The 11,593-nt window shown below is 41.2% G+C and overlaps 1 long non-coding RNA gene across 1 annotated transcript; it reads left to right on the top strand.

The window, feature by feature from the left end:
* The first annotated feature begins 3,604 nt into the window (after nt 1-3,604).
* Nucleotides 3,605-9,263, top strand: LOC132210218 (uncharacterized). Its single transcript, XR_009446448.1, has 3 exons — nt 3,605-3,686; nt 4,063-4,175; nt 7,179-9,263. It is a non-coding gene; the product is annotated as an uncharacterized LOC132210218 (long non-coding RNA).
* Nucleotides 9,264-11,593: the final 2,330 nt, after the last annotated feature.

The following is an 11,593-nucleotide window of genomic DNA, read 5'->3' as shown; positions in this document are numbered from 1 at the left end:
AAATGATTTTAGACAAATTGATGGGATCAAAAGCTGATACATTCCCAGTTGATTTAAAGAAGGGGTCTTCAAAATAATGGATGCATTGCTTGCTATCTTCCACAATTTCTTTGACACTTTGACAGTCCCTTTAGACTACAGGGTAGTTACTGTAATCATAAGATTTAAAAGGGAAGAGAAAAACCCTTTAATTATGGACCAGTGAGTTTGAGATAAATCTTATGGAAGATGCACAATTCCATTGCCAAGAGTTTTGGAGCACAGTACGTAGAATACAATAACAGAAGCAAACAGTCTCCATAGATTTGCAAAAGGGAAATCATTCTTGACAATTCTGATGATTGCCTTTCAGGATGTCACGAGTAGAGTCGATCATGGTGACCCAGTAGATGTGTTTCTTAGGTTTTATGAAGACCTTTGAACAAGCGATTAGAGATTAAAGTGTACGGTTGAAATGCACAGGATTGGGGTGAGTGTATTGACTTGGTTATGAAACTGGTCAGCACGTAGTCAACGTGGATTCAAAGTAAATGTGTCTTTTGCCCAATGTCAGACAGTAACTAGTGGGGTATAACAGGGATCTGTTCTTGAATCCTAGCTGTTCACAATGTATGTTGCTGATTTAGATAACGAAACTAAGTATAATTTTTCAAACTTTTTTTAGATGGCACAAAGCTGGGTGCATACATGTTGCAGTGTGATTTGGAGAAGCTTTGTAAGTGAAAATTAATATTGGTTACATTATATTTGGATAAATGTAAGCTTATGCATTTTGTAGCAATAAAAAAAACAAGGCAGATTCTCGTTTGAATGGCACATGGGAGTGTCAACAAGACCAGAGGATCCTTGCACACCAGTTGCTGACACTAAGTGCAGCAGGCAGTAAGGGAACAAATTATCTGTTGGCCTCCACAGAGTGAGGATCCAAATACAGGAACAAGAATGCTTTGCTGCAGTTACACAGGGCCTAAGTAAGTCCAGACCTGTTATATTGTGTACAGTTTTGGCATGCCTATCTGAAAAAAAGTGGTCTTCCTTGCAACAGAGTTCAGCATGTGTTTACCAACTTGACTCCTGGGATAGTAGGGATAACGTATGAAGAGAGATTGAGTCGGTTAAAATTGTATTCACCGCAGTATAGAAGAATGAGGGGATCACATTGAAATCTCCCAAATTCCAAACAGGACTGGACAAGTTAGATGCAGGAAGGATGTTCCAATGGTAGGGAATTACAGAACAAGGGGCCACAGTTTAAGGATATGGGGTAAATATTTTAGGACTGAGATGAGGAGAAACATCATTGCCTGGAAGTGCATTCCTTTTTTCTCTCCCTTTCAAAATAAATTGATCTCCATCTCTTGTTTTCACGGTCTCTTCCTGATAACACACTTGCTTAACAGGGACCCATTTAGGAAAAGCATCCCAAGCAGTTAACAGATGTCTCATTTCATTCAGTCAAATGTCTCAGCTTTTACTTAAATTTTGATCTTTTGAGCTTACACCCGAATGTCTGTGAATAGCATCAATATGACTATACATGTACATGTCAGCACTAGGAGCAGATATGTGCCATTTAGCCACTCTCGCCTGCTTGGTCATTAAATAAAATCATGTCTGAACTGAGTGTAGCTTCAATTCCACAAGCTATCTATCATAATAACCTTTGACTCTCTTGTTGACCATCAATATATTTTGCATTAATATAAAAAAACTACCTCCTTCATCTTAGATAGCAGCCCACCAATGTTTATTTGTTAATTTGTTTGTGGGATGTGAATGTTGGTAGCTGGCCAGCATTTATTGCCCATCCCTCATTGTCCTTGAGGGAGTGGTGGTGAGCTGGCTTCTTGAACTGCAGCGGTCTTGGTTTTATAATTCGCCCCACTATGTTGTTTAGGAGGGAATTCCAGAATTTTGACACAGCAACTGTGAAGGAATTGTGATACATTTCCAAGTCAGGATACTGAGCGATCAGCAGGGGAAATGGCGGTCATTGGTTTTCCTGTGTATCAGCTGACCCAAAACCCATTGGTGTAACTGAAGGTTGGTGGTGGAGGGAGTGGATGTTTATGGCTGTAGTGCCAGTGATGTGGTTTGCATTGTCCTGGATGGTCTCAAGCTTCTTCAGTCTTAATGGAGTTACACCCATCCAGTGGGAAGTTATTCCATTTCACTTTTATGGAAGATGGACAGGCTTTGGGAAGTCAGCAGGTGAGTTACTCACGGCAGTATTTCATCGGTTTTGACACACACTTGTATTCACTATGTATATGTGGTAAGTCTAGTTGAGTTTCTGGTAAATGGGATCCACCTGCATATTAACAGTAGGGCATTTAGTGACGGTAATGCCATTGAATGTCAAAGAATTGTGATTATATTTTGTCTTATTTGAGAATGTCATTGCTTGCCATTTATATGGAGCAAATGATACCTGTCACTTGTTAGCCCAAGCCACGTTAGTGTTCTTTGGACTTGTACTCCTTTACTGTGTCTCCGAAATCTTCTCTCTCCTCAAGGCAAGCAGCACTTCTGGACGCTCTTTCTCTTTGCAGAGAAATGAAAAGTAACATCTCAAAACAAAGGACAGACGTGCTGACTTGATTTGTTCTTGCAGCTGTCACCTAACTCCTGTGCTGAGCCTGATGGACAGATTAAACACGGAAGATGTTTCCACTAATGTGTGGACACAAAAAAAACAGATACGAGTCACAAATGAATTGATTGTACAATTCAGAAATCAGTTCTTTGACGGAGTATAAAACAAGAAGATATTGGAAATATTCAGTCTCGATGATAAGTCTCTGGCTTGAGAAAAAGAGTTAATTTTCCCTTTCTGTGGACTGATGCAGAGACGTCATGTAATATAAAGTGCATTTCTCTCTCAACTGTTGCTGAATATTTCGAGTTGATTGAGTCTGCTTTTGTTTATTCAAAGAGTGCTGAGACAATGAAACTCATTACCGGAAGTGATTGACATCTCAATCTCTTCTGAAGCTCGTGCGTAACATTTCACGCTTGCCTGAACATCTTAAACTGCTGACATATCAGCACAGTCATCCCACAGGAAGACTCTTCACACTTTAGTGTGAGAATGCATTTATTTATTAGTTTCCTACCTGGCATCGTTCAGCTATGAAATTTGAAAAGATTTTATCACCAGTAAATGCATTCTTCTTGCGGCGAAATTCAAATATTCTACACAGGAAAGGTGTATATTTTGTTCACTTTCTCCGTTGAGTGTGTGTTCATATCTCTTTGTTCTGCTGTTTATTAGAACCAGGACAGACAGGGACCATGCACTTGTATCAATGGATTCCTGCATCTTTCGTCCTGGCATATTCCTTCATATCTTCCTTATATCAATATTGCTGCTCAATGGCAGCGTGTTTTTCCCAGCATTCTGGGCGGGAATGCATTTGCCCAGATGACAAAAGTGTGGAGCTGGATGAACACAGCAGGCCAAGAAGCATCTTAGGAGCACAAGAGCTGATGTTTCAGACCCACACGAGTTATCTCGGATTCACCAACACGTGCAGTCCCCATTATCTCTGAATGTATACGCCCACTTGTGCGTGCGCAATCTGAAGCGTTTCAAACATGCGCAGTACCGGAGGCAAAGGAGAGCCGGAGGAATCGGATGAGGAGCAGGCGCGCTAAGGATTTGAAAGGTGAAAATTAGAAATCGAGTGAGTGAGTATTCCACGATGTGGGCGGAGAGGCTTTTTAAAATCTGACAGTAGCCACCGTCACTGAATTGAAAAATACCGATCCCAGTTTTGTCACGAATAGACTGGAATTGCTGAACTCCTTTGTTTGCCGAGGCAGGGCTGGGCGCCGCCATGTTTATTGGGGGCAATGTTTTCTGAGCCGTGTGACTCCGCCATCTTTATCCGGGGCCAACTGGAAGCGGAGACCGCGCATGTCCTTTACTTGTTGGGAACGGGGCGAGGGGAAGGCGAGCAGGATTTACGAACAGCAACTTCAAACCAAGAGAAATGCTTTTCTTTTTCTGCTCTGAATCTCTATCCTGGATTGATCGTGATGGATTTTACACTCTTACAGATCAATGTCAGCAGAGGAATTTGGCAGACTTGAACCTCAGACCAAACTGTGAAAGAGTAACTCGATTGATGAGGATCTGAATATTATCAGCATCTGAATGTGGGTGCGTTCAGGTATGTGTGTGTGTGCCTGTGGGAAAAGATTTAAGATATCAGAAATTGAGATACACTATCTGTGGTGAGATTACAGTTTGATTAGCTGTTTTTAGTTCTCAGACTTGCTGTCAGGAACGGTCTAACAACTATGGAGTGCATGTAGCACAGATTCACCTGATTGATAACTGAATCTGTAGGTTTAGAATACAAGAAGGACCATATAAAACAATCAAAAAGTGCAAACCATTCAGCCCATGCCAAATGTCTGGAGCAATCCAGTCAGTCCTATTCCCTTGTTTTATCCCTGCACCTTTGCCTTTTTCTCTCAAATGCTGGTTCAGTATTTTTTTGGAATCAATCAGCAGCAAATTTTCTCTGACGAATTAATCTATTTTATTACTTTCGAATATCTGTGCATGTGAATCCCTCAGACTCTGCACACACTTTAGCGTTGTGTTATTGCCTCTTCCTATCCCTTCTGCTAAAACACATCACTTCATTCTGAGAGAGGTATCCCTGGAAATTGATTAATAAGAAATATTTTTGATCAAAGTTTTGGGAATATGATTAGTGACTGATAGCGGAGTTACAGAGAAACTATTTCCACTGAGTGGGGAATTGACGATGAGCAGTAACAGTCTGAACATGACATCAGTACCAGCATATTTCCAGGTCAAGTTTTCCAGATCCTTATAATTGTTTGATGGTGCAGGGACTGCAGAATTCCACATTCAATCTGGAAGATTGAAAAGTGTCAAATTGAAAGAAAGCTGCTGTGCCTTCAGGTCATGCGAGCTTCATTAGAATGGCGCAGTAGTCCATCAGGGCAAACTGGTACAAAGGATGATGTCACATGAGCTGGAGAGTTAGCTACATCGAAAGCAGAGTGTAGCAGTGGAAAGATACTTTTCAGAATGGAGGGTTTTGATTAGTGGTGTTCCACAGGAATCAGTGCTGGGACCTCTGCTGTTTCTGGTCTACATAAATAACTTGGAAGAACACGTGGCTGGTCTAATCAATAAGTTTGCGGACAATACAAAGGTTGGTAGAGTTGCGGATAATGAGAAGGATTGTCAGATGATACAGCAGAGTATAAATAAATTGGAGTTATGGGCAGAAAGATGACATGTAGTTTAATCTGGACAGATATGAGGGGATGTAATTTGGAAAGTCAGGTACAGGTTTAAATTATAGAGTAAATGTCAGAACTCTTAGGAACATTGATATGCAGATGGATCTGGGTGTGCAGGTCCACAGGCTACTGAAAGTGATGGTGCAGGTAGATAATTTAGTATAAAAAGCCTTTGGTTTGACTGCCTTCATTCGAAGGTGCATTGGCGATTATGGACAGGCAAGTCATGCTGCTGCTTTGTAGAACTCTAGTTAGGCCACACTTAGAATATTGCATTCAGTTCTGGACATCACATGTGGATGTGGATGCTTTGGAGAGGGTATAGAATAGGTTTCCCAGGATGTTGCATGGTTATGGGGGAGTTTAGCATTGAAGAAAGGTTGGAAAGACTTGGTTTGTTTACACTGGGACGCAGCAGGTTGAGAGGGTGGCCTGATTTAAGTTTATAAGATTGTGAATGGCATGGATAGAGTGGAATATATGAGACTTTTTTTCCCCCAGGGCAGAGGGATAAATTACTAGAGGACACAAGTTCAAGCTGCAGGGGGAATGTGTGAAAGAGATAAGCAAGGCAAGCTTTTCACACAAAGGTTGCTGATTTCCTGAAATGTGTTGCCACAGGAGGCAATGGAAGTGGACGCAGCAGCAGCAGTCAAGAAGCACCTGACTGAATACATGAACAGGAAGGGAAGAGAGGAATGTGGATCCTGTGAATCAAGGCATTTTTAGCATGGAGGGTTAGAATGTTAGGGTTAGAAAGCATAGGCTTGGAGTGCTAAAGGGCTGGTTTCTGTGCTATGTTGTTCTTTGTTCTTAACAGAGGATTTTGTCTGGGTTGGGAAGTTAAAATGAAAGTCATGGCGCAGCTTGCAAACTGAATGGATTTTTTTCTGCAGAATAATAGCCCAATCTGTATTTGCTATTCAATTTGCTGTGGTACAGCCCCCGTCATAAGCAGTGAGGACAGTAATTAAAATGTGTAAGGTACAAATGATTCATCATTTATTTTCTTCTTGCAAAAACTTGAAGATAGCCTGAAGAAAGATGTTATTTGCAGAGTAGGTTATATGATACAGAAAATCATTGGCAAAGTATTACATTCTAACTGAACTAGAGGCTAAAATAAACTCTGACTGTCAGAGTCCCTATTTTTTCAGCACGTTTAATTTTTAATAAAATGCATTCTGACATATTGAGCAAGTCAATAATCTTTTCCAGTCTGAACCTGCTGCTAAGAGTCCTGGAAGTGATGATTTTCCCATGCACCACCTGATCTTGTGTTTCTGTCTGGTGAGTTTGGGAGGTTGTTAGAATTACTGGCAGATGAATTAGATTACCTACAGTATGGAAACAGGTCCTTCGGTCCAACAAGTCCACACCGCCCCTTGAAGCATCCCACCCAGACCCAGACCCATCCCCCAATAACCCACACACCCCTGAACACTATGGGCAGTTTAGCATGGCCAATCCACCGAGCCTGCACATCTTTGGACTGTGGGAGAAAACCGACACAGACAGAGGGAGAATGTGCAAACTCCACAGACAGTCGCTCAAGGCTGGGATCGAGCCCAGGTCCCTGGTGCTGTGAGGCTGCAGTGCTAACGACCGATCCACCATGCTGCCCATATGAAGCCCATCTCCATTAATGCTCTCCATATTTCTCAGTTTTCCCACAAAGAACACCTTTATGCAGCCCCAGCTTTGGCAGCCAGTTCCTTTCACTGAAGCTTAATACTGAATTATTGTTATAACAATCCAAGAGCTTTCATGGTCGCATTGTCCACTGTCTATCGCACAAATGATCAGATGTATTCAGTCCAGTTTTAAAGTTCTGCCTTTTTTCCCTGTGGGTCACATTTTCTTCTTACTGTCTGTCATTCATTTTACAGGAAGTTGGAGTGTTTGCAGTCAGTGAACTCAAATCTCGCTGCAGATTCTAACGGAAATGTTGAATTCATCATGTCTTGAATATTATCAGGCTTTGATCATGGAAGCCAAAACCAGTGTTCGCACTGAGAAACCATGGAAATGTGAGGACTGTGAGAAGGAATTCAAATATCCATCTTCCCTGGAAAGTCATCAGTGTGGTCACACTGGAGAGAGACCGTTCACCAGCCCTGACTGCGGAAAGGGATTCATTTGATCATCCAGTCTGCTGACACACCAGCAAGTTCATATAAGAGAGAGGCAGTTCATCTGCTCTGAGTGTGCGAAAGGATTCACTCACTCATCCCATCTGCTGACTCACCGGCACGTTCACACTGGGGAGAGACCTTTAAAATATCCACACTCTAGGAATTGCGAGAAAAGTTCGAGAGAACTAATATCTCACATTATTGAGAAACCATTCAGGTGCTCTCACTGTGCGACTCGGTTCAGGCGATCATCTAACCTCCCAATACACCAGCGCATTCACACTGGGGAGAGACCATTCATCTATTCCATATGTAGGAAGCACTTCATTCACTCATCTGACCTGGTGAAACACCAGAAAGTTCATTCTAATGAGAGACCTTTTCAATGTTCAGGCTGTAGGAAATGCTGTAAATGTTCTGGAGAACTGATGTCCCATCAACATGTTCACACTGTTGAGAGCCCAGTAAGATACTCTCATGATGGGACTGGGTACAGATGAATATGTAACCTCGCTGTACACCAATGCATCCACACAGGGGAGATACCATTCACTTGCTTCATGTGCAGGAAGAGATTCGTCAGATCATTGTACCTGCTGAAACACCAGCAAGTTCATTATGACAAGAGAATGTGGGAAATGGTATAAAGATTCTGAACAATTAGCCTCCATGAACTTGTTCACATTATTGAAATAACTTTGAATGTTCAGATTGCAGAAAATGCTTTAAAAGTTCTCAACAATTGATGATCCATCAATGTGTTGACACAGGTGAGAGACCGTTCCAGTGCTTTCACTTTCAATCTGGGTTCAGGTGATCATTTCACCTCATTGTATGCCAGTGATGTCAGACTGGAGGGAGGTCGTTTGCCTGCATTGAATGTGGGAAGGGATTCACTCAAACACCCGACCCCCTGAAACGTGAGTGAATTCACAAATAACCACAGTGGTTGCATTTTGCTATTAATTATTTCGTTGTTGTCTGTTTCTACTGATGTTAAATTGACTTTCCTGAAAATATAGGTTTTTTATTTTCTGGATAAGCGTCAAATAAATTAGCTTTGTATTTAACACAAAACTTACGTTTTGTTTTCAAATGTCCCATGCACAAGTTAGTTTCTTTTGGCCTTCTTAACAAGAGGATTCAGATACATGAGCAGGAACGTCCTTCTGTGATTCCACAGGTCTCAGTGAGCCCATAGCTGGATTCTTGTGTGCAATTTTGGTTTCTTTATTCTTGTGGAAGAATGCTTTGGCTGTGGAGGGAGTACAATGAAGGTTGACCAGAATGATTCCTGGGATGACAGGACTGACATGTGAAGAAAGACTGGATCAGTTAGGACTATATTCACTCATGTTCAGAAGAGTGGCCTTTTATAGAAACAAAAGAATTCTGACAGGGCTACACAGGATAAACACAGGAAGGCTGTTCTCAATAAACAGGGTGTCCAGAACCATGGGTCAGACTTGTAGGTTATGGGCATACATGGGAGCATAAAGATGGGATCCTAGTGTCTCTTTAACCTGTCATCGACAAGCTATTTAGGACTGAGATAAGAAGAAATTTCCTCACTTCTGGAATTATCTGCCACAGAAAGCACCTAAAGCCAAAACATTGAATGTATTTAAGAAGGATTTGGATCTAATCCTTGGGGTGAAAGGGATCAGAGTATGGAGAGAAAGCAGAAACAGATGGATGATCAGCCATGATCATGTTAAATGGTGGAGCAGGCTTGAATGACCAAACGGCCGACCTCTATTTTCTTTGTCAATGGTTATTATTTTCCCTAATACTTTTTTCTCTTCTGATCATTATTATGGTTCTTTCCTCCCCTTTTTGCTGCTGAACTACTTAATTTTTTTGTAATGTTGTAAGTGTTCCCTACTGTGAAGATTCATTAAAATTATTTGTTTAACTCCCCTGCTCTTTCCTGGCTCCCCATTATCACTTACAAACCTCATTCTCTAAGGGGCTAATGTTCACAGCTCTCTTCTCTTTTTAGCATTTGAAATACTTCATTGACCACAGTATGTTTTCTCCTGTTATGGTTATTTCCTCCCCTTTTTGCTGCTTGACTATTTTTGTATATTTTAAAGTTGCAAGAATGCCCTAATGTGAATATTGTTGAAAAGTATTTGTTTAACTCTCCTGCCCTTTTCTAGCTCCTCAATGTTACCCTTTACAAAGCTCATTTTATAAGGGGCCGACGCTCACAGTTCTGTCCTCTCTTTATTTATTGAAATAATTAATCAACCACAATACACATTGTTCCTCCATAATCATCTATAACGCCTGGTGTGGTGGCATTGTGAGAGAGGCCTAGCCACAACAATGTACAACAGTTCAATAATGTCCAACTGTATGCAAAAAAGGCAAGTTTCATCAAAGCTTTTTGTCTTGCACATTTCAGTTCATTCACAATAAGCACCAATGGAAAGGGAACAAACGTTTTATACTGTAATGACCTGACTGGGTGAATAATAGACTCTGATTCGTCAAGGCATTGCAAAGGAAAATGCACCAGTTAGACGATGACCAAACTTTGTTTAAATTTCACACAGACAGATTGACTCTGATTTTTCAAAGCATCACTGGAGACCTCAACTAAAGAAGGGCTGGCCCCTGTCTGGTTGAGTTGAAGGAGGTATTATTAATATTAATTGAGCACTGTAAGCACAAACTGGTTGGCTGTGGCTAATGCGTTATCTGTTGTGAAGAGACAAAAGGAAATGCTGTTTGCCAAAATCTCCCAACCTTTAGGTGGAGGGGAGGAATGCTGCAGAATGTGATTGTAAATATTATCTCCGAAGTGGAAAACAGGTGGACTGTTGCACTTAAGAATCAATTCCTGTGAAAGATAATGTGGGAACATCATGCTGGTAAGTCAGTTGCACATAGTGAGGGGATGGGCAGTGGGAGAAGACACAGTAAATGTGTAGCCCGAAACAGAATCTAAATTACATGCATGATTGGAGGCAGTGGAAGTTCGATCATGGCAGAGAGGTGATCAAGGAAAGCAAGGGTCATAAAGCCATACAGATGGACAGAGTTATACAGATTTACAGCACAGAAAGAGTGCCCTCCGCCCACCATTCCAATGCTAGTCATCAAACATCAGTGAAAGAGAGCAATAGATGAACATGGATTCAGATCCCACAGCAAAGGTGTCACTCCAGATGCAGAGACATTGAGCCTCTCCCAAATAACACAGGACAACAACAAAATCACTAAATTATTAATGACTCACTAAAAAATATTTAGCACTGAAACAGTCTTATTGATTACAATATTAAAATCTGCTGGAATCTGCAGGTGGAAAGATTTCAAAAGTTCCGTGTCAGAGAATAGTTTCAAAATTAAGGAAATCCCTTGGAATCGGGTGATGTAACTGAGGTTACTCCGTGGAAATTCTATGAGTTAGTTTGTAAAATCAATCTCCATCAGCCATAGCGAGCCATTCAGAAGAAATAATCATTTCAATTTGATTTGAGTTTTGCTGTGTGTACCAGCCACTCTGAGCTCTGATAAAAGGAGTTTCAAAAATCCATCCGTCAGTCCAGGACAGATGCTCACAACATCCCCTCTTCATAGTTCAGGATGACTGACTAACCTCCCTGCTGTACAATATCCCTCAGCGTGGCCAGCAGTCACTCAATTTGAGGATAGCGTCTCCTCAGGGCCATAAGTTTCTATCCTAGGTTTTCATATGAATGAATCAGGCTTCTCCATCCACCCAACCAGAAATTGACCACGTGCTCTTGCTGCAATCCTAATGTGTCTGAATGAAACCTAGAAACAAAACCCTGTTCATTGCCATTGAGAAATCTGAAAGAACCACCTTGCTGTTGTACTCAAAGGCACTAATAATAAATCACAATATCGTAGGGTCTAATAAATTCTCGTTTAATCTATCCTTCTACATTCAATTACTTATGCACATATATACCCAGGTCATTCTATCCTTGCCACACCTTTAGAGTTGCACTTTTTATTTTATATTGCTGATGTACATTCATCCCATCAAAATGTATGGCGTGACACTTCTGCACATTGAAATTCATCCTCCTCTGATCCACACACCCCACTAACTTTACACAAGTTTCCAGAAAATTATGAGAGGCATTGATTGAATGGAGAGTGAAGTATTTTCTCAGGTGAAAATGTCAATT

Source organism: Stegostoma tigrinum, chromosome 11 (assembly GCF_030684315.1).
Source record: "Stegostoma tigrinum isolate sSteTig4 chromosome 11, sSteTig4.hap1, whole genome shotgun sequence".
Lineage (NCBI taxonomy): Eukaryota > Metazoa > Chordata > Chondrichthyes > Orectolobiformes > Stegostomatidae > Stegostoma > Stegostoma tigrinum.
The sequence above is the reverse complement of the archived record's forward strand: the minus strand, read 5'-3'. Positions and strand labels throughout refer to the sequence as shown.